Source organism: Anomaloglossus baeobatrachus, chromosome 6 (genome assembly GCF_048569485.1).
Source record: "Anomaloglossus baeobatrachus isolate aAnoBae1 chromosome 6, aAnoBae1.hap1, whole genome shotgun sequence".
In the NCBI taxonomy this organism is placed as follows: Eukaryota; Metazoa; Chordata; class Amphibia; order Anura; family Aromobatidae; genus Anomaloglossus; species Anomaloglossus baeobatrachus.
In genome coordinates, this window is record NC_134358.1 from 20,227,637 (window position 1) to 20,251,589 (window position 23,953).

Sequence of the window (23,953 nt, forward strand, 5' to 3'; positions counted from 1 at the left end):
TCACTATCTGGACTCTGGCTCATTATCTGGGCTCTGGCTCACTATCTGGGCTCTAGCTCATTATCTGGACACTGGCTCACTATCTGGACTCTGGCTCACTATCTGGACTGTGGCTCACTATCTGGACTCTGGCTCACTATCTGGACTCTGGCTCACTATCTGGACTCTGGCTCACTATCTGGGCTCTGGTTCACTATCTGGACTCTGGATCACTATCTGGACTCTGGATCACTATCTGGACTCTGGATCACTATCTGGACTCTGGATCACTATCTGGGCTCTGGATCACTATCTGGGCTCTGGATCACTATCTGGACTCTGGATCACTGTCTGGACTCTGGATCACTATCTGAACTCTGGATCACTATCTGGGCTCTGGCTCACTATCTGGGCTTTTGATCACTATCTGGACTCTGGCTCTTTATCTGGACTCTGGCTCATTATCTGGACTCTGGCTCATTATCTGAACTCTGGCTCATTATCTGGACTCTGGCTCACTATCTGGACTCTGGCTCACTATCTGGACTCTGGCTCACTATCTGGACTCTGGCTCACTATCTGGACTCTAGATTATTATCTGGACTCTAGATTATTATCTGGACTCTAGATTATTATCTAGACTCTGGCTCATTATCTGGACTCTGGCTCACTATCTGGACTCTGGCTCACTATCTGGACTCTGGCTCACTATCTGGACTCTGGCTCACTATCTGGACTCTGGCTCACTATCTGGACTCTGGCTCACTATCTGGGCTCTGGCTCATTCTCTGGGCTCTGGATCACTATCTGGACTCTGGATCACTATCTGGACTCTGGATCACTATCTGGACTCTGGCTCATTATTTGGGCTCTGGATTATTATCTGGACTCTGGATTATTATGTGGACCACTATCTGGACTCTGGCTCACTATCTGGACTCTGGCTCACTATCTGGACTCTGGCTCACTATCTGGACTCTGGCTCACTATCTGGACTCTGGCTCACTATTTGGACTCTGGATTATTATCTGGACTCTGGATCATTATCTGGACTCTGGCTCATTATCTGGACACTGGCTCACTATCTGGACTCTGGCTCATTATCTGGGCTCTGGCTCACTATCTGGGCTCTAGCTCATTATCTGGACACTGGCTCACTATCTGGACTCTGGCTCACTATCTGGACTCTGGATCACTATCTGGACTCTGGATCACTATCTGGACTCTGGATCACTATCTGGACTCTAGATCACTATCTGGGCTCTGGATCACTATCTGGACTCTGGATCACTATCTGGACTCTGGATCACTATCTGGACTCTGGTTCACTACCTGGACTCTGGTTCACTATCTGGACTCTGGTTCACTATCTGGACTCTGGTTCACTATCTGGACTCTGGTTCACTATCTGGACTCTGGTTCACTATCTGGACTCTGGTTCACTATCTGGACTCTGGTTCACTATCTGGACTCTGGATTATTATCTGGACTCTGGCTCATTATTTGGGCTCTGGATTATTATCTGGACTCTGGATTATTATGTGGACCACTATCTGGACTCTGGCTCACTGTCTGGACTCTGGCTCACTATCTGGACTCTGGCTCACTATCTGGACTCTGGCTCACTATCTGGACTCTGGCTCACTATCTGGACTCTGGCTCACTATCTGGACTCTGGATTATTATCTGGACTCTGGATTATTATCTGGACTCTGGCTCATTATCTGGACACTGGCTCACTATCTGGACACTGGCTCACTATCTGGACTCTGGCTCATTATCTGGGCTCTGGCTCACTATCTGGGCTCTAGCTCATTATCTGGACACTGGCTCACTATCTGGACTCTGGCTCACTATCTGGACTGTGGCTCACTATCTGGACTCTGGCTCACTATCTGGACTCTGGCTCACTATCTGGACTCTGGCTCACTATCTGGGCTCTGGTTCACTATCTGGACTCTGGATCACTATCTGGACTCTGGATCACTATCTGGACTCTGGATCACTATCTGGACTCTGGATCACTATCTGGGCTCTGGATCACTATCTGGGCTCTGGATCACTATCTGGACTCTGGATCACTGTCTGGACTCTGGATCACTATCTGAACTCTGGATCACTATCTGGGCTCTGGCTCACTATCTGGGCTTTTGATCACTATCTGGACTCTGGCTCTTTATCTGGACTCTGGCTCATTATCTGGACTCTGGCTCATTATCTGGACTCTGGCTCATTATCTGGACTCTGGCTCACTATCTGGACTCTGGCTCACTATCTGGACTCTGGCTCACTATCTGGACTCTGGCTCACTATCTGGACTCTAGATTATTATCTGGACTCTAGATTATTATCTGGACTCTAGATTATTATCTAGACTCTGGCTCATTATCTGGACTCTGGCTCACTATCTGGACTCTGGCTCACTATCTGGACTCTGGCTCACTATCTGGACTCTGGCTCACTATCTGGACTCTGGCTCACTATCTGGACTCTGGCTCACTATCTGGGCTCTGGCTCATTCTCTGGGCTCTGGATCACTATCTGGACTCTGGATCACTATCTGGACTCTGGATCACTATCTGGACTCTGGATCACTATCTGGGCTCTGGATCACTATCTGGACTCTGGATCACTATCTGGACTCTGGATCACTATCTGGACTCTGGATCACTATCTGGACTCTGGTTCACTATCTGGACTCTGGTTCACTATCTGGACTCTGGTTCACTATCTGGACTCTGGATTATTATCTGGACTCTGGATTATTATCTGGACTCTGGCTCATTATTTGGGCTCTGGATTATTATCTGGACTCTGGATTATTATGTGGACCACTATCTGGACTCTGGCTCACTATCTGGACTCTGGCTCACTATCTGGACTCTGGCTCACTATCTGGACTCTGGCTCATTATCTGGACTCTGGCTCATTATCTGGACTCTGGATTATTATCTGGACCACTATCTGGACTCTGGATTATTATATGAATCTATCATTGTATATAAAAGTTTCTTTTGTGTTAAATCTTCCTCTGAAATGTCTTTACTCTCGGCTGCAGACTCCTTGGATTTGTGAGCCGGGATTGTGCGGCTCTGGCGGCAGAATGCAGCTGGATTGATATAGAGTGTGAATACACCAAGAGTGTACATGGCAAATTGTGGATTTATGGAGCTGCTTTATTTATATAGAGGTGGATGCTGTTGCCGGAGGGTAGAATTATCCAATCTTGTTCTTCAAGTCCTATTTTCTCAATAGGAGAAATTGCTTACATATTCCCAGAAGATTCCGACCGAGCAGTAAATAAATATTAATAAACGCCACACGGCAAAGAAGAAGAAGGAGGGAATCTGTCTGAAGATGATGGTTTATAGTTTGTTAAATGAAAGTAAAAGTGGTTAACACTAAAGTGGGGGGGCACTTATTTATTAGCTGTCAGGAGATACTTATTTATTAGTTTTCACGAGGTAATCTTGTATCATGTTTTTGTATAGTAGGAAGGTGGGCGTTATGATTAGGAGACAATAATGCTGTATTATGTGCCCTGTTTGGCTCCTGACTTTTTCTCAATAGATAAGTAGCGAGTGCCAGTCCTATAATGCACCAATTATCTTTATGTTTTTTTGCAACTTTTTTTTCCCCCCAAAGCTTACACAATATGGTCTGACTTTATAGTGTGTTTTAGATATATGGTCTCTGACCATCATCTTGGAGATTTCTAAAACAGTTGTCAAAAGGTAATAAGCAAGTGACCTTGTTCTTACATCTGGAGAACTGTTTTAAAGGCATTGGTGAGACAAAAGTAATAAGCAAGTGACCTTGTTCTCATGTCTGGAGAACTGTTTTAACGGCATTGGTGAGCCAAAGGTAATAAGCAAGTGATCTTGTTCTCATGTCTGTAGAACTGTTTTAAATGAATTGGTGAGCCAAAGGTAATAAGCAAGTGACCTTCTTCTCATGTCTAGAGAACTGTTTTAAAGGCATTGGTGAGCCAAAGGTAATAAGCAAGTGACCTTGTTCTTATGTCTGTAGAACTGTTTTAAAGGCATTGGTGAGCCAAAGGTAATAAGCAAGTGACCTTGTTCTTATGTCTGGAGAACTGTTTTAAAGGCATTGGTGAGCCAAAGGTAATAAGCAAGTGATCTTGTTCTCATGTCTAGAGACCTGTTTTAAAGGCATTGGTGAGACAAAGGTAATAAGCAAGTGACCTTGTTCTCATGTCTGTAGAACTGTTTTAAAGGCATTGGTGAGCCAAAGGTAATAAGCAAGTGACCTTGTTCTCATGTCTGAAAAACTGTTTTGAAGGCATTGGTGAGACAAAGGTAATAAGCAAATGACCTTGCTCTCATGTCTGAAGAACTGTTTTAAAGGCATTGGTGAGACAAAGGTAATAAGCAAATGACCTTGCTCTCATGTCTAAAGAACTGTTTTGAAGGCATGGGTGAGACAAAGGTAATAAGCAAGTGACTTTGTTCTCATGTCTGGAGAATGGTTTTAAAGGCATTGGTGAGCCAAAGGTAATAAGCAAGTGCTCTTGTTCTCATGTCTGGAGTATTGTTTTAAATGAATTGGTTAGACAAAGGTAATAAGCAAGTGACCTTGAACTCATGTCTCAAGAACTGTTTTAAAGGCATTGGTGAGACAAAGGTAATAAGCAAGGGACCTTGTTCATACTTCTAGAGAACTGTTTTAAAGGCATTGGTGAGACAAAGGTAATAAGCAAGTGACCTTGTTCTTTCGTCTAGAGAACTGTTTTAAAGGCATTGGTGAGACAAAGGAATTAAGCAAGTGACCTTGCTCTTATGATTGGAAAACTCTTACAATCATTGGTGTGACAAAGGTAATAAGTAAGTGACCTTGTTCTCATGTCTGGAGAACTGTATTAAAGCCACTGGTGAGACAAAGGTAATAAGCAAGTGACCTTGTTCTTACTTCTAGAGAACTGTTTTAAAGGCATTGGTGAGACAAAGGTAATAAGCAAGTGACCTTGTTCTTACGTCTAGAGAACTGTTTTAAAGGCATTGGTGAGACAAAGGAATTAAGCAAGTGACCTTGCTCTCATGATTGGAAAACTCTTACAATCATTGGTGTGACAAAGGTAATAAGTAAGTGACCTTGTTCTCATGTCTGGAAAACTCTTTTAAAATCATTGGTGAGACAAAGGTAATAAGCAAGTGACCTTGTTCTTACGTCTGGAGAACTGTTTTAAAGGCATTGGTGAGACAAAGGTAATAAGCAAGTGACCTTGTTCTTACGTCTGGAGAACTGTTTTAAAGGCATTGGTGATAGGTTAAAAAAAATCACTTAAACGGTAAGTAGGTGACTGAATGGGCACCGCAGCCATTTCCAGTGTGTCCAATTGGGGCAACCAGTTGTGCCAAAATAAAAGTCTGAGCAGGAGCTGCAGGGGATTGGTGAAGGTGACTATTTAGCACCCCTTGTGGTTGTTATTGGTACTGCAGATCAACTATACATTTATATAATATTAATCCATAATTAATAAAACTTTAAGAAATATTTTTTGTTTTTTCGAAATTGCGCCCCTTTTGACTACAGGCCATGTTTGGTATTACAAGTCAGCCCAATTTTTTTAAGTAGGTCAAAGCTGCAGTATTAATCATAGACTGTAGACATAGACATTATTATAATACAATTGAAATATAATAAATACGTATGCGGCCGTCGCCCCCGCTGCTGCGTGTAAGGATCTGCTCTGTATCACTGGGCGACTTCTGATTTTCCACCATTAAAAAAAAAAATATCCGCTTGTGTAGCCAACCTTGAAATAGCCCTGGCCGGCATCGGCTTGGATATTTGATGGCGGTGAGCGCGAGATTATTTTATTATTAGTATTATTGATTGTGAGAAATTGATATTTTTATTAAATTAGTCAAGGACATATTCCGGCTGGAGAATTGCATTTCATGCTTCTTGTATATTTTTTCCTGATCTCACAATGTATCACTGCTACATGTTCATTCTGTCCAGTGGAGGGATCGGGGGTGGGCGCAGGGAGGGTGAGGCTCGGAGGGGCTCTTCTGTGTGTTCTGTTACCGAGGGTCCGTGGTGCCCACCATCCACATCTGCACTAACATTGTTGATTCATCCATTCTCCATTGCACTAATCCAATAGATTCTGCATCCCTCAAAATGGTTACAATTGCAAACTGTTTGTAAAAACAAATAAATTACTTTTCAATTAAAATTCTCAAAAACTGTTTGTGACCTCTTTTGGAAGCCACCTCTGCAGCCTATCAGCAGAGCCGCACTTACAAGCTCTTTCCTATATTGTTGTTGTAAAGCTGGCCGGATTGTTGGATCTGACAAGCTTCCGTGTCCCTGCGCTGCAGAGGTAAAGCTTCCTCTACTGACAGAATCAGGGAGCGCAGAGTTCAGATAAGCGGCTCAGCTTTGCAACTGGTCAATCATCAGGAGTCAACGCCTCCCTGCAACCAGGAAGCAGGGAGACAATGGATTACACCGCCCACCCCTGCAACCAGGAAGCAGGGAAACAGTGGATTGCACTACCCACCCCTGCAACCAGGAAGCAGGGAGACAGTAAATCACACCACCCCCTCTGCAACCAGGAAGCAGGGAGACAGTGGATCGCACTGCCCACCCCTACAACCAGGAAGCAGGGAGACAGTGGATTGCACCGCCCCCTCTGCAACCAGGAAGCAGGGAGACAGTGGATTGCACCGCCCCCTCTGCGGAGACAGTGGATCGCACTGCCCACCCCTACAACCAGGAAGCAGGGAGACGGTGGATTGCACTACCCACCCCTGCAACCAGGAAGCAGGGAGACAGTGGATTGCACCACCCCCTCTGCAACCAGGAAGCAGGGAGACAGTGGATTGCACCGCCCCCTCTGCAACCAGGAAGCAGGGAGACAGTGGATCACACCACCCCCTCTGCAACCAGGAAGCAGGGAGATAGTGGATCACACCACCCCCTCTGTAACCAGGAAGCAGGGAGACAGTAGATAACACCACCCCCTCTGCAACCAGGAAGCAGGGAGACAGTGGATCGCACCGCCCCCCTGCAACCAGGAAGCAGGGAGACAGTGGATCGCACCGCCCCCTCTGCAACCAGGAAGCAGGGAGACAGTGGATCGCACCACTCCCCTGCAACCAGGAAGCAGGGAGACAGTGGATCGCTCCACTCCCCTGCAACCAGGAAGCAGGGAGACAGTGGATCGCTCCACTCCCCTGCAACCAGGAAGCAGGGAGACAGTGGATCGCTCCACTCCCCTGCAACCAGGAAGCAGGGAGACAGTGGATTAATGCAATCCTGATAAGAGATACGAACAATGGTATAAATAAAATTATTGGGATTTGCAAAACTATAATTTCTTAACCCTGCGCTGCGTTTTCAGGCTTAGTGGTGTAAACTGTGAGCTGGCGGCAATCATGATTTGATAGTGTTCATATGGCATCACAATGTGAGCTGATCCAGCCAAGAGATCCCTGAAACGGCGCTGATATGGGGGGGGGTTCCCCCATGTGCCCCTATTGCATTTAAGAAGGGGTTGCCCAAATAAATAAAGGACACGTCCCAAATATAAATGCATGCAAGTACAGTCCTAGTCATAGTGCTAGTGAAGGGAAAAGAAAAAAGTATATTCAGCGAAGCATGTAGTGGCCTTTATAAGGTCCACACCGGTGCACGGAGATTCCAAGGCGACACCACCAGGATAAAGACCAATCAGAGGCGAAGCAGAACAGATCCAGCACCAACTCCAATTTTCATGTGAGGATAAAAAAATCAATTTATTCAAAAAGTTTAAAAAAAACACCCATGGTAAAAGCCTGTAAAGTGCAAGAGACCTGACGCGTTTCAGAAATGTGTCGGTCCTAAGTGTGAAACGCGTCAGGTCTCTTGCACTTTACAGGCTTTTATCATGGGTGTTTTTTTTTAAACTTTTTGAATAACTTGATTTTTTTATCCTAACTTGAAAATTGGAGTCAGTGCTGGATCCTCTTCTGCTTCAAAGTGATGTGCAAACAGCACCATTCTCATCCTGCGGCGTTATCCAGGATTGCAGCTTAGTCCCATTTTAGGACTAAGCTGCAATATCAGACACAGTTAATCGACAAGATTGCAGTTGTTTTGTGCAAAAACAGTCAAACCTTAAGAGGTAATTAGCAAGTGACAGCTCATCCTGATATTGTAATTGTCCTTTATTTCTTCTCTTAGAGAACCATTGTTACGCAGGTACGGGGAAGTACCAAGCGAACGGCGAAAGGAAAGGGAAACCCTGCGTCTAGGGAAAAGGAAGATGGTGACCCCTGACCAGAACCTACTGCTGGTCCCCGGGGACCCTCACCACACTATCCCTAGTGCTGGACCCTAAATAGAGAACGGGTGGGATGAGCTCTTCATCAACCTCACTAAATGCTAAAGGAAGACACAAGTAGGACATACAGGGGGAAAGCATGAACTACTTGTCTACAGATGACACAGGTAGAAGTTCAACAAAGTTTTCAGCAACGATACCACAGAGGAGTACAAGCCACCTGCTTGCATCCAGAGCTAGAATTAACTGAATAATATCAACAACACCAGTATCCGTGCTGGGCCCCAAATAGGGAATGGATGGGATCAGCTCTTTGTCGATGCCATGAAACAACTATAGAAGACACAAGAGGACACACAGGGGAAATGCATGAACTACTTATCATTAGATGGCTTAGGTAGAAGTTCAGCAAAGCTTTCAGCGATAATACTACAGATGAGAGCAAGCCCCCTGCTTGAAACCAGAGCTAGAATGAACTGAAAATATCACCAGCACCAGTCCAAGAAAGGAAGAGGTATATAAGCACCAAGAGAATACTGATGATCAGCAGCTGCGTGGAAGGCGAGCTCCTGCTGGGTCCAAAAGGGAGAGAGATGATCCAGGAAGAAAGCTTCCTATACCAATGAATACTGACAGCAGGAACAAGGAAAGTCAGGGAGCATTCTGCACAGCCAAACACTGTGACCTTCTATGGCCCGAAACCACATGACTGTCTGTCAATAGTGATACACCGGTGATAACTATTCTATGACCTGTTTTCTTCCAGCAATAGCACCTCCTGTCCATGGGTTGTGCTTGTTATTACAGCTCCAATGGACTTAATGGCTTTGCGCTGCAGTATGCCATCTGGACAGGGGTGGCGCCATGTTTTTCTAATCCTGGTCATCCCCTTTAAATATGAGTTCATCCTGGGACTTTGTGAAGCAGCCCGTCTCACGAGAGGCAATGCTCGTAAATTGCTGAACTTTTCGGCGTAGGCCATTAGCCCTTGCAGTGCATACTATATCTGTAGGTTAATTGGTTTGTTAATATAGGAAATTCCCAAGATAAAATACAAAATTACTTCCGCGGTCCGAGTAATGCAGTTATTTTTGTTCGGACTCTATAAGAGCGAAGCAACAAGAAAGAGGAAAACCAAAAGTCCCTACAAGAAGGACACAGCGTTGGGATCGGATGGCCATAAAACATCCAGTTTGTCCTTATTTTCACTGCAGGACCTAATTGGTATTAATTGGCGGTCCGAGCAGAAGCGAAACGCTTCACTAAATGCCGCTTCATCTGTGCATCATTCGGGATAAAAAAAAAATATTTGATATAAACAAGGCCACAACCGTATATGTTAATTGAATATTCCCTAAAGTTCAAGACCACAAAGCCGTGTAAGACTGATTGTATGTTTCCTCTAATTAACGGGAACGTAGCCAATTAAATGTATTCTCACGGGAATTTGCCATTATATTATTTTTTTTTCTCATTCCACTCTATAGACGGAATCTCTCCGAGAAGCGGAGGGGAGAGGAGGACGTCATCGAGAGGCACAAGGACCTGGATCAACCAGGGCTCAAGCTGCGGGCTAAATTTTTCTTGTCATTTTTGAATATTTTTGCATAAATAATTGGAAGCCAACGTTTTCTCAAAGTGATGGACTTCATAAAGTCATCACCGGTGATTCTCCAGTTGGTCCACCATTGATATTCCGACCTGTCCAACCCTCTGAAGACACATAATGAAACATCATCCTCCCCACCGTATTGGATCCCATTCAGTAAAAGTCCGACAGTACACTATGGACGACAGCTGGTCAAGCCCAACAATTTCGGTGAGGTCACACACAAAGAGAACAGGGGTAACGCAGTCATAGATTGAGTCAATAATCAATATACCAACCTTTGCAAAAATATCAAAAATATTTATTCATTTTAGTGCTTAGCAAAGGGAATAGTATAAAATACATATTTAAGAAAAGTAGTAAACAATGATCAGGCTAAGGCAGAGTCATAGATGAAAAACAGATCACCAGATCATATGGGGAGTGCAGTATATCCATATCCTCACAGTAGGGGGGCCTCACAGAGTTAATAGTAGGACCAATATAACCTATTTATACATTTACACAAGTCATATACAAAGTTAGGGACATAAAAACCCTAACTAGACTAATAGGTGTAATAACATTTGGTCACTCATCACTCCGAGGGGCCAAAAAACACCCAATGTCAGGGGGGAGCCAGCCCAGGAAAAGATACACGTGGGCTGAAAACAATCCCCTCAAAGCACTCACCCATTAGTAGCCGTGACCGAGTAAAACGTGCCCCGACGCGCACGTTTCGATAACTTCTTCGGGGGGCCGTGACGTCACCCTGACATTGGGTGTTTTTTGGCCCCTCGGAGTGATGAGTGACCAAATGTTATTACACCTATTAGTCTAGTTAGGGTTTTTATGTCCCTAACTTTGTATATGACTTGTGTAAATGTATAAATAGGTTATATTGGTCCTACTATTAACTCTGTGAGGCCCCCCTACTGTGAGGATATGGATATACTGCACTCCCCATATGATCTGGTGATCTGTTTTTCATCTATGACTCTGCCTTAGCCTGATCATTGTTTACTACTTTTCTTAAATATGTATTTTATACTATTCCCTTTGCTAAGCACTAAAATGAATAAATATTTTTGATATTTTTGCAAAGGTTGGTATATTGATTATTGACTCAATCTATGACTGCGTTACCCCTGTTCTCTTTGTGTGTGCTCATGTATTTTGGGTGCAGTCCTTATAATATGATAAGTTTGGTCACACATCTTGTCCCTATCCGTTTGATTCATGTGCAATTTCGGTGAGGTCAACTGGCCACAAAATGACTATGGGGCTGTCACAACTCTACCTTCATGGCAGATGCCAAGATACAGAAAGGTTAGGCATGCTGGTGGCAAATCTTTTGAAGGTAAGCCTTATTTCTCCCACCTCAGCAGAGTAGGCATGATCAGGATGTAGATGGTCTGATTAATAAGCCTAGTGTAGGGACAGATTTGGTTTTCCAGTTCCATCTCAACGAGATGGTTCCCCATGTAATGTCATAGCCAACACTTGCCTCTTACATGTCAGATAGCTGGCCAAACACCTTCCCGCACCCCTTATGCATGTACTGTCTTCCCAGTGGAGCGTGCATGTGTTCTGAATCCGGACAAATAAGTCACTGCCAGCTAAGAGTCCAACTTACCTCCCTAAGAGTCCAAGTTATCTACCCAAGAGTCCAAGTTATCTACCCAAGAGTCCAAGTTATCTACCCAAGAGTCCAACTTATCTCCCCAAGAGTCCGACTTATCTCCCCAAGAGTCCAACTTATCTCCCCAAGAGTCCAACTTATCTCCCCAAGAGTCCAACTTATCTCCCCAAGAGTCCAACTTATCTCCCCAAGAGTCCAACTTATCTCCCCAAGAGTCCAACTTATGTCCCCAAGAGTCCAACTTATGTCCCCAAGAGTCCAACTTATGTCCCCAAGAGTCCAACTTATGTCCCCAAGAGTCCAACTTATGTCCCCAAGAGTCCAACTTATCTCCCCAAGAGTCCAACTTATCTCCCCAAGAGTCCAACTTATCTCCCCAAGAGTCCAACTTATCTCCCCAAGAGTCCAACTTATCTCCCCAAGAGTCCAACTTATCTCCCCAAGAGTCCAACTTATCTCCCCAAGAGTCCAACTTATCTCCCCAAGAGTCCGACTTATCTCCCCAAGAGTCCGACTTATCTCCCCAAGAGTCCGACTTATCTCCCCAAGAGTCCGACTTATCTCCCCAAGAATCCAACGTATCTCCCCAAGAGTCCGACTTATCTCCCCAAGAGTCCGACTTATCTCCCCAAGAGTCCAACTTATCTCCCCAAGAGTCCAACTTATCTCCCCAAGAGTCCAACTTATCTCCCCAAGAGTCCAACTTATCTCCCCAAGAGTCCAACTTATCTCCCCAAGAGTCCAACTTATGTCCCCAAGAGTCCAACTTATGTCCCCAAGAGTCCAACTTATCTCCCCAAGAGTCCAACTTATCTCCCCAAGAGTCCAACTTATCTCCCCAAGAGTCCAACTTATCTCCCCAAGAGTCCAACTTATCTCCCCAAGAGTCTGACTTGTCTCCTGGGAGGAAAACGACTAGCCATTAAAATTAAACATTCCCGATGTTTCTTTTCCCAAACACCCTCTTTTTGGGGGGCAGAGTCCTCCAAATTAAAGGGTCTGCAAGTGAAATTGATGGGATGGGCTGACAATATTCTAATGTGTATGCCCGGCCATAGACCCAATCTCTACCTGGACTTTATAAGGCTTAACGACAAGGAGAGAAGAAGAAAGTCAACCCATTGAAGGAGACTATCGCCAAACGGATGATCCAAAGGGGAATTTGGGGTAATTATTACATTTTGGTCTTCGTTTTTGGCCATTGCTTCAGATCCTCAGAGCTGTGAGGTCAACTGATGTTGGAGAGTGACCATGTACCTTCAGAACCAGTAAACATTCCCAGTTGAGTCGACCTTCCATGGAATGTAACAATGTATCATTCTGGGGTTCTCAAAAAGATCTTGGAATCGGTCAACAATTTTTTGTATGGCTCATATAAAATGGACAATGGCTCAGTTTTCAGTTTTTGCCTTCCCCAAATATACAGTATGGGATCAGTCGGAATGACCCCATGTACTGGAGGACAGACGTCTAATCATGTACAATGGTCAAGTGGATGGTCCTAATCTCTACGGCAGGAGGAGACCCCGTCACCACTTGTCTTTCAAGCAACAACCGGATGGACATCCAGCTGAAGGACCAAGCCCCTCTTCTGCCATGATCAGGGTGCGATTGGTGCTGTTGGTGGGTTCTATGCTGGGGGGGGGGAATCATCTCCACTTTAGCTGTTGGGTCTTGCTAGGAGACAATTGGGGCTCATTCTCTGAGGGAAGACCAACAAGCCACCTCGCCTTGGCCAAGGTTTTTAGGAACAAGATTATGGCAGAATGTGAACCCCAAAAAAAGCCTGGGGTCTCTCCAAAGATATCTACTCCCAGGCACGGGAGATAAATTCTGCAGTATCTGCCATATACATCATTGTGAAATGTTCCTGAATACCCCCATCATGGATGGTTTTTTACCTACACATGAAGAGGTGACTAATAATCCCAGCGAGATGATGACAATGCTCAGGGCAATTTGGTGGCGATGAAGAGGTTAATGATTATACTGCATGGCATAAACACTTCAGATCCCACACATGCCGTATGTGATTAACCCCTCCACATCCAGCGCAGATACACGCTGACACACATACTATATTTTCTATAGCTTTTTTTATTTAGTGGCACACCAAGGGGCAGGCGGGCATGGCATCTACCGGCGGATGGCATCTCGAGGCATGGTGGCACCAGAGGCTTTATTCTGTGCTGTCTCCCTCTGTAGAGTGTATGGTGCAGCTCGTTCCCTCTGCAAGAGAAGCGCGAAAGTGACTAGATGGCGCCCTCTATGCCCCGATGGAGGGAAGTGCAGGCACCAGGATCATACACTTGGCTCAGTCTACCGGGGAGGAGAGCTGGGCTTAGTAAATCGCTCAGGGCAATTATATCAACAGGTACAATTTTACTAATGGAAACGAGAAACGGAACAGTGAGAATCGTAAAAATCGATACTTTAAACCCAGCGCTTCTATTGGTCAAGTGAGAAGGAAGGCTATAATGTATCAAGAAATGGAAAATAAATAATAAAAAACATGAATTATGAGGTCCAGGCGAGGCTTAGGTGGTAATCAAGGTTTTGATACATTAATTGATGCATGATATCATTAAATTAACCCTTCAGCATTTGGCTATAATTTACATATAATTGGGCAGCATGGTGACTCAGTGGTTAGCACTGTATGGTGGGTCATTGGCGTATGATGGCTCAGTAGTTAGCACTATACGGTGGCTCAGAGGTTAGCACTATACTATGGCTCAGTGGTTAGCACTGTGTGGTGGCTCAGTAGTTAGCACTGTATGGTAGCTCAGTATTTAGCACTATATTGTGGCTCAGTGGTTAGCACTATATGGTGGCTCAGTGATTAGTAATGTATGGTGACTCAGTCGTTAGCACTATATGGTGACTCAGTGGTTAGCACTGTATTGTGGTTTAATGGTTAGCACTGTATGATGGCTTAGTGGTTAGCACTGTACGGTGGCTGAGTGGTTAGCACTGTATGATGGCTCAGTGATTAGCACTATACGGTGGCTCAGTGGTTAGCACTATATGGTGGCTCAGTGGTTAGCACTGTATTGTGGCTCAGTGGTTAGCACTGTATAGTGGCTCAGTTGTTAGCACTATATGGTGAATCAGTGGTTAGCACTGTATTGTGGTTTAATGGTTAGCACTGTATGATGGCTTAGTGGTTAGCACTGTACGGTGGCTGAGTGGTTAGAATTGTATGGTGGCTCGGTGTGTCAGTAATTAGCAGTTTATGGTGGCTCGGTGGTTTGCACTGTTTTTTTCCCAGTGCTGGAATCCTGGGTCCAAATCCCAAACCAAGGGCACCATCTACAAGGAGTTTGTATGTTCTCCCCGTGTTTGCCATCGTCTCCTCCAGATACTCCGGTATCCTCCCATACTCCAAAGACTGAAAGGGAATGTAGATTGTGAGCCCCGATGGGGACAGTGATGATGACGTCTGTAAAGTGCTGTGGAATTAATGGCGCTATATCAGTGAGATGAATAAATATAACCCGCATGTTGCACTAGGTTGGACTGGGCATCCTTTATGGAATATCTTCTCTTTGCAATGGTTAATATATGATGTGCAGTGTTTATGATTAACCCTTTAATGGTATACAGTCCGTACGGATATACTGGGCGAGGCATGAAGTCTGTGTCCAGTGGCTACATTTGGATGCACATTCCCAAACCTAACACTTACCCCCCCCCCACCCCTCCTCCTGCAGAATGTGACATGAATTAGCCGAGGCCACCACAAACCCCACGTGCAAACCTCATAATCAGAGGCTGAAATTGTGCAACAATACATCACTTCTTCCTGAAGACTTAAATCACAGCATCACCATTCAAGTCAATCTCCAACCCCTGGCCCAGAATGCCAATGATTTTTAAAGACATCCATCAGGCCGATGTTAGCGCGAGGGAGAGGGACGGAGATCAAATTGTCACTTCTCAGAGAAGAGAACCTTTAATCATTGCGGGGTGATTTAAATCATTTCATTTCCCCTATTGAAAACTAACTAGCTGCCTCCCGAGAGAAGCGGCTCCAGCCAATACAGGCAACAAAACAAGTATGGAGTGTCGACAATGAGCGCAAACAATGGGCTCTGTGTATTCAATCCCCACTACAAGTCTCAGCATGCCCTGCCTGCCTCAGCGACCGTGCGCCGTCCCTACCCACTCACAACTCAATTAAGGGAGTCTTTGATGCTCGATGACCCTGAAAATCACCATTTACATAGACTTTTTATCTTCTTTTCCATGGATGCATTGGGCAAATGTTACAGCATTCCTCAACAGAAAGGGATGCAGAGCAAACGATAGACAAAGCTCCAGCAGAGCAATGACTTCCAATGTATCGATTCTTTTGATTTTTGAATTTAAAATGATACATTGAGTAAAATGTAACCGTTGATGTTCCCAGACTCCCTCCATGAATTTATCACCAGGTTGGAAATGATCTGGAATGTAGGAATAGGTTGGAAAACCCTTATTACAGGGATTAAAATAGAGCAGAAAATCCCAGTTTATGTATGAAAGGTTCTCAGCATTTCCTTCCAGAGCCAGGTGCAAATCACAAGACATAAACTCGCAGTGAAAATGTTCTCGCCTTTGCCGGGGCTAAATCGCTTATCGAGTATTAGTCATTTGGAAATGTAGGATAGCACAGGAGCGTGGAAATCTCAGTGCTATTAGTTAGCACTTCAACACATCCATAATCCCCGGAGAAAAACCTAGCTTTACCCTCTCAGTAGAAGAAGGACCCATGATCTCGGCATTTTGATGGGTGTCCTGTCCAACTCTATATTGGCTCTTCCGAGAAATGTAAGGACCTGCTCAACAAGTCATCATAGACTCAATGTGTCTTACGTGATTTAGGGTATGGAGAGCTCAAAGACGAAGAACATGCATTCATCTGGTGCAATGGAACCCACCAAACGTCCTCCACATTCTCAAGAACGATCCACCAAAATCCCATCATGTCTGAGGGATCTAAGGGACCATTGATGCCTCCTTCGAGGTTTTTTTGGGGGGGTCTTTAAATCATATTAACGTCCAATCATCTTGACGCTAATATTCCACCGAAGTCATTGATATTCTGTCCTCTCCCGCCCATGGCATTTACATTTTAATAACTAAATTACAAAGTCTGGGTTTCTCAAGCCTTAATCAGATAGGCTTATGATTGGAAAATATATAAAAAAAAAAAATGTGATGAACTCAATGTGCCATTAGCTCCTACGAGCACAATGATTCAGACAAGGTTAGCTAATAATTACCCACGCTGATTAAGTCTTCATATAGTCATCCGCAGACTGAAGGTGTCGGAGCCCTATGTAACATTTAAGGCATCGGCGATGCGTAATGGATACATTGGCATTCTGGCGTCTTCTAAGGAACTTGCTGATAAGCAATGATTAAGGGAGCCATAAAGGTCATTACAGAGACAATCAGCCCTTAATAATGAAATCAAGGCACCTGAGGCTCATCTATTATGGGAGAGACATTTAGGAATTATCATGAGAGGAGCACATGCCATGTCTCCTAAACCACAGGGATGGTGAGACCTTGGAAGACAGAGACCCCAATGCAATGCATTGGATACAGTGTGGAAAAAAAATGTCTCACCAAATCCTTAAAAATAATGTCAACATGAAAGAAGACCCCCATTGGGTTAATCAACTCAACTCCCATAGTGCAAACATGAGCTCCAGTAGCGGGGGTCCAGCAGTGACCACTGTGCTGATAGCACTTGTTCTCCCAGGAATGCTGTCTCTCCAATGCAGCAGTGTATATTAAAGCCGGGGACTGTGTATTATTGAAGGGCTGATTTATTTATGACAGTATAATACTCCCTTCTCAAATATTCATGCATTTATTTTCCTTCCTTCTTCCCCGGCTGGCCATTCATGCGCTCAGCAAGGGACCAAATTTTGGAGGCTCACCAGGTTGGATGGGGGAATGGGTGATGGGTGTAAGGGTGGATGGGGGGGGGGGTTAAATAAAAACATAAAAGTTGATAGTTTCATAAAATATAAGGTATGAGAAAACCAAATCTAACTGGGTATCGAAAAGCCCAAATCCAATCCTGTCCAAAAAGCCAAGACCAATGCTCGAAATCCAACTCGTACAAGGATAATCTTGACTTTCTCTTACCTTGGGACTTAAAATTCCTCTTCTTCTCCTAAAGCAAATTCCAGGTATTAAGTAAGTAGCCCAGTAGAAGCCATATCCTTCCCAATTTGTGTAAAGTCTTCAGCTTTAATGCCTCAACTTGCTCCTCACAATGAATACATATGAAGAAGTAGAAGAAGACGAAGAGACAGATGAAATCAGGTGCAAATCCCCAGTTTTGAGAAAAGCCAACGAAGACGATTCCATCCAATGACACCATCAAAGTCTTCGGAATCAGCCAAGCTCTTCCACAACACACACAGGAAAAAAAATCGTCTTCCTGGAGAGATGTTTGCTTGCCTTAGATCCGCCGCTATGTGTTTGCTTGTCTCTGGTATTTTTCTTTCTTTTTTTTCTCCAGCTACTCGGTGAATCTAGATCCAGTCCTTGTAGCCAGGGGCTGCATTAAGAATTACATCAGGCTTTTATAAGCTTTCCAGATCACACATTAGAGTGAGAGAAAGAGAGGGAGAGAGAGAGGGAGAGAGAGAGTATGTGTGTATGTGTGGGGGAAGAGAGAGTGAAAGGAGAAAAAAAAAAGAGAGCGAGAGGAGGGAGGGAAGGCAGAGACAGAGAGAGGATAAAATGCATCAGCCCAAGCCACACACAGGAGGCAAAGTAAACTCCGCGTCCTCCAGATTATCCTGAGCTTGGGGCTTCTCGAGCGTTAGATGAAGGCGATGGTGCTGCTGGTGGTTGTGGTGCTGCTGCTGGTGGTGGTGCTGATGGTGGTGCTGGTGGTGGGTCGGATGCCCAAGTTGGCACAGGCAGGGGGTTGGGTGCATTTAGAGCCTGAGAAAGAATCCGGAGACAAGAGGAGGTCTTTACTATCCATTGGATGAATGCGTGAACTCTGGACAAAGCAGATTTGGTTGAAGGGTGGTGGTGGTGGAGGGGGGAAGCCGCGAACAGATCCCAGAACTCTTAACGTTGGGTTCTTTGTTTTTCCCCCCTCTTTCTTTTTACTGCAGTGCTTGCACAATTCCGCACCAGAACTTTCCTGACGATGGCGGCCAATTTATGGGCTCATCGAAATGCACAATCCCACCTGCTTCGGAGGTAGAATTGGGCCCCCCCCTAACATTTTGGGCTGCACAGGTTCACTGATGATATGTCCACCCCTGACACGGATAAGAACTTGGAGGAAAAAAATAAAAAAAAAGATCTGGAGACATCTGCCAGTGCCGGGGAGTTCCAGCCTCTTTGGTGGTGGGAAGGGATTGAAGAAAGTCAGAGGAGAGAGACGCGGTGCCCCCTCCACTTTACCGAGCCCCCTCTGTGTGATTAAGTGTTCCGTACAAGCCGGAGGTTACTATGGTGACTGCATACAGCCGTGTGTACTGTATATATTCCTTTTTTTTTCCCTTTGTCCCCTTTTTTTGCACCTGAAGCTTCTAACATGAGTTGACACCGGGAGATCTCAGCAACAACGAACCAATGAGCTGAGCTCCTAGCAAAAAAAAAAGGAGAACGACATCTGTATGCAATAGGAGGTGGTTAGTGCCGGCATTAGCCGTGGTGTTCTGTAGGTAGATGGGTCTTTAAGTACGAGACGAGAGGCTTTAAATGGGTAATTAAGTTGCCTTCTGCTCGCCGCGTCTTCTGCAGTTTGGGCTAACGGAGGGTTAAATGCAGAAATGAGTTCTCAGCTCATCCAAGCTCAGGACAGATGTCCCTTTATAGCCAAAAGCTCCGAGCCTGAATCAATGGAGAGCCTTAAAGTAGCACAGACAGGGCTGGGGCTGCGGAGGGCACTGAGGTGGCAGCAGAGTGGGCTGCGGGCTGAGGAGGGCACTGAGGTGGCAGCAGACGTGGCTGCGAGCGCAGGGTGGTGGCAGCAGAGCTCGGCAGGATCAGGATTCTGCGGCTCATTGCAGTCCATTATGTCCTTATATGTGAAGAAGGAGCAGACTGGCGAATGGGCTGCTGCTGGTACTGCGAGATGCAAGACCGGCTGTGTCTGCACTAGATGTGCCACAGAGACCAACCTGACCACCTCTGTGCACTGCAAGCTCTGAAATCCACCGCTGCCTCCACATTGCCTCACCTGCTCTGCTTCAACATTACCTCACCTGCTCTGCTTCAACATTACCTCACCTGCTCCGCTTCAACATTACCTCACCTGCTCTGCTTCAACATTACCTCCCCTGCTCTGCTTCAACATTACCTCACCTGCTCTGCTTCAACATTACCTCACCTGCTCTGCTTCAACATTACCTCACCTGCTCTGCTTCAACATTACCTCACCTGCTCTGCTTCAACATTACCTCACCTGCTCTGCTTCAACATTACCTCACCTGCTCTGCTTCAACATTACCTCACCTGCTCTGCTTCAACATTACCTCACCTGCTCTGCTTCAACATTACCTCACCTGCTCTGCTTCAACATTACCTCACCTGCTCTGCTTCAACATTACCTCACCTGCTCTGCTTCAACATTTCTTCCCCTGCTCTGCTTCAACATTACCTCACCTGCTCTGCTTCAACATTACCTCACCTGCTCTGCTTCAACATTACCTCACCTGTTCTGCTTCAACATTACCTCACCTGCTCTGCTTCAACATTACCTCCCCTGCTCGGCTTCAACATTACCTCACCTGTTCTGCTTCAACATTACCTCCCCTGCTCGGCTTCAACATTACCTCACCTGTTCTGCTTCAACATTACCTCACCTGTTCTGCTTCAACATTACCTCACCTGTTCTGCTTCAACATTACCTCACCTGCTCTGCTTCAACATTACCTCACCTGCTCTGCTTCAACATTACCTCACCTGTTCTGCTTCAACATTACCTCACCTGCTCTGCTTCAACATTACCTCACCTGTTCTGCTTCAACATTACCTCACCTGCTCTGCTTCAACATTACCTCACCTGCTCTGCTTCAACATTACCTCACCTGTTCTGCTTCAACATTACCTCACCTGCTCTGCTTCAACATTACCTCACCTGTTCTGCTTCAACATTACCTCACCTGCTCTGCTTCAACATTTCTTCCCCTGCTCTGCTTCAACATTACCTCCCCTGCTCTGCTTCAACATTACCTCACCTGTTCTTCTTCAACATTACCTCACCTGCTCTGCTTCAACATTACCTCACCTGTTCTGCTTCAACATTACCTCACCTGTTCTGCTTCAACATTACCTCACCTGCTCTGCTTCAACATTACCTCACCTGTTCTGCTTCAACATTACCTCACCTGTTCTGCTTCAACATTACCTCACCTGCTCTGCTTCAACATTACCTCACCTGCTCTGCTTCAACATTACCTCACCTGTTCTGCTTCAACATTACCTCACCTGTTCTGCTTCAACATTACCTCACCTGCTCTGCTTCAACATTACCTCACCTGTTCTGCTTCAACATTACCTCACCTGCTCTGCTTCAACATTTCTTCCCCTGCTCTGCTTCAACATTACCTCCCCTGCTCTGCTTCAACATTACCTCACCTGTTCTTCTTCAACATTACCTCACCTGCTCTGCTTCAACATTACCTCACCTGTTCTGCTTCAACATTACCTCACCTGTTCTGCTTCAACATTACCTCACCTGTTCTGCTTCAACATTACCTCCCCTGCTCTGCTTCAACATTACCTCCCCTGCTCTGCTTCAACATTACCTCACCTGTTCTGCTTCAACATTACCTCACCTGCTCTGCTTCAACATTACCTCACCTGCTCTGCTTCAACATTACCTCACCTGCTCTGCTTCAACATTACCTCCCCTGCTCTGCTTCAACATTACCTCACCTGCTCTGCTTCAACATTACCTCACCTGCTCTGCTTCAACATTACCTCACCTGCTCTGCTTCAACATTACCTCCCCTGCTCTGCTTCAACATTACCTCACCTGCTCTGCTTCAACATTACCTCACCTGCTCTGCTTCAACATTACCTCACCTGCTCTGCTTCAACATTACCTCACCTGTTCTGCTTCAACATTACCTCACCTGCTCTGCTTCAACATTACCTCACCTGCTCTGCTTCAACATTACCTCACCTGCTCTGCTTCAACATTACCTCCCCTGCTCTGCTTCAACATTACCTCACCTGCTCTGCTTCAACATTACCTCACCTGTTCTGCTTCAACATTACCTCACCTGTTCTGCTTCAACATTACCTCACCTGCTCTGCTTCAACATTACCTCACCTGTTCTGCTTCAACATTACCTCACCTGTTCTGCTTCAACATTACCTCACCTGCTCTGCTTCAACATTACCTCACCTGCTCTGCTTCAACATTACCTCACCTGTTCTGCTTCAACATTACCTCACCTGTTCTGCTTCAACATTACCTCACCTGCTCTGCTTCAACATTACCTCACCTGTTCTGCTTCAACATTACCTCACCTGCTCTGCTTCAACATTTCTTCCCCTGCTCTGCTTCAACATTACCTCCCCTGCTCTGCTTCAACATTACCTCACCTGTTCTTCTTCAACATTACCTCACCTGCTCTGCTTCAACATTACCTCACCTGTTCTGCTTCAACATTACCTCACCTGTTCTGCTTCAACATTACCTCACCTGTTCTGCTTCAACATTACCTCCCCTGCTCTGCTTCAACATTACCTCCCCTGCTCTGCTTCAACATTACCTCACCTGTTCTGCTTCAACATTACCTCACCTGCTCTGCTTCAACATTACCTCACCTGCTCTGCTTCAACATTACCTCACCTGCTCTGCTTCAACATTACCTCCCCTGCTCTGCTTCAACATTACCTCACCTGCTCTGCTTCAACATTACCTCACCTGCTCTGCTTCAACATTACCTCACCTGCTCTGCTTCAACATTACCTCACCTGTTCTGCTTCAACATTACCTCACCTGCTCTGCTTCAACATTACCTCACCTGCTCTGCTTCAACATTACCTCACCTGCTCTGCTTCAACATTACCTCCCCTGCTCTGCTTCAACATTACCTCACCTGCTCTGCTTCAACATTACCTCACCTGCTCTGCTTCAACATTACCTCACCTGCTCTGCTTCAACATTACCTCACCTGTTCTGCTTCAACATTACCTCCCCTGCTCTGCTTCAACATTACCTCACCTGCTCTGCTTCAACATTACCTCACCTGCTCTGCTTCAACATTACCTCACCTGTTCTGCTTCAACATTACCTCACCTGCTCTGCTTCAACATTACCTCACCTGCTCTGCTTCAACATTACCTCCCCTGTTCTGCTTCAACATTACCTCACCTGCTCTGCTTCAACATTACCTCACCTGCTCTGCTTCAACATTACCTCACCTGTTCTGCTTCAACATTACCTCACCTGTTCTGCTTCAACATTACCTCACCTGTTCTGCTTCAACATTACCTCACCTGCTCTGCTTCACCATTACCTCACCTGTTCTGCTTCAACATTAGCTCACCTGTTCTGCTTCAACATTACCTCCCCCTGTTCTGCTTCAACATTACCTCCCCCTGTTCTGCTTCAACATTACCTCACCTGTTCTGCTTCAACATTACCTCACCTGTTCTGCTTCAACATTACCTCCCCCTGTTCTGCTTCAACATTATCTCACCTGTTCTGCTTCAACATTACCTCACCTGTTCTGCTTCAACATTACCTCCCCCTGTTCTGCTTCACCATTACCTCACCTGTTCTGCTTCAACATTAGCTCACCTGTTCTGCTTCAACATTACCTCACCTGTTCTGCTTCAACATTACCTCACCTGTTCTGCTTCAACATTACCTCCCCCTGTTCTGCTTCAACATTACCTCACCTGTTCTGCTTCAACATTACCTCACCTGTTCTGCTTCAACATTACCTCCCCCTGTTCTGCTTCACCATTACCTCACCTGTTCTGCTTCAACATTAGCTCACCTGTTCTGCTTCAACATTACCTCACCTGCTCTGCTTCAACATTACCTCCCCTGCTCTGCTTCAACATTACCTCACCTGTTCTTCTTCAACATTACCTTACCTGTTCTGCTTCAACATTACCTCCCCTGTTCTGCTTCAACATTACCTCACCTGTTCTGCTTCAACATTACCTCACCTGCTCTGCTTCAACATTACCTCACCTGTTCTTCTTCAACATTACCTCCCCTGTTCTGCTTCAACATTACCTCCCCTGTTCTGCTTCAACATTACCTCCCCTGTTCTGCTTCAACATTACCTCACCTGCTCTGCTTCAACATTACCTCACCTGCTCTGCTTCAACATTACCTCACCTGTTCTTCTTCAACATTACCTCACCTGTTCTTCTTCAACATTACCTCCCCTGTTCTGCTTCAACATTACCTCACCTGTTCTGCTTCAACATTACCTCACCTGCTCTGCTT

At 45.5% G+C, this 23,953-nt stretch overlaps 1 protein-coding gene across 4 annotated transcripts in view; it reads right to left on the bottom strand.

Annotated features, from left to right (window-relative positions):
* ADGRB1 (adhesion G protein-coupled receptor B1) overlaps positions 1-18,955 on the bottom strand; it is a 719,771-nt gene extending 700,816 nt beyond the window's left edge. For 3 of the 4 annotated variants that reach the window (XM_075352815.1, XM_075352814.1, XM_075352813.1), the window contains exon 1: positions 17,647-18,955. The gene's annotated coding sequence lies outside the window, so the exon portion shown is untranslated. The remainder of the gene's footprint in view (positions 1-17,646) is intronic. The other variant, XM_075352816.1, reaches the window with a different exon arrangement.
* Between the last annotated feature and the right edge of the window lie 4,998 nt (positions 18,956-23,953).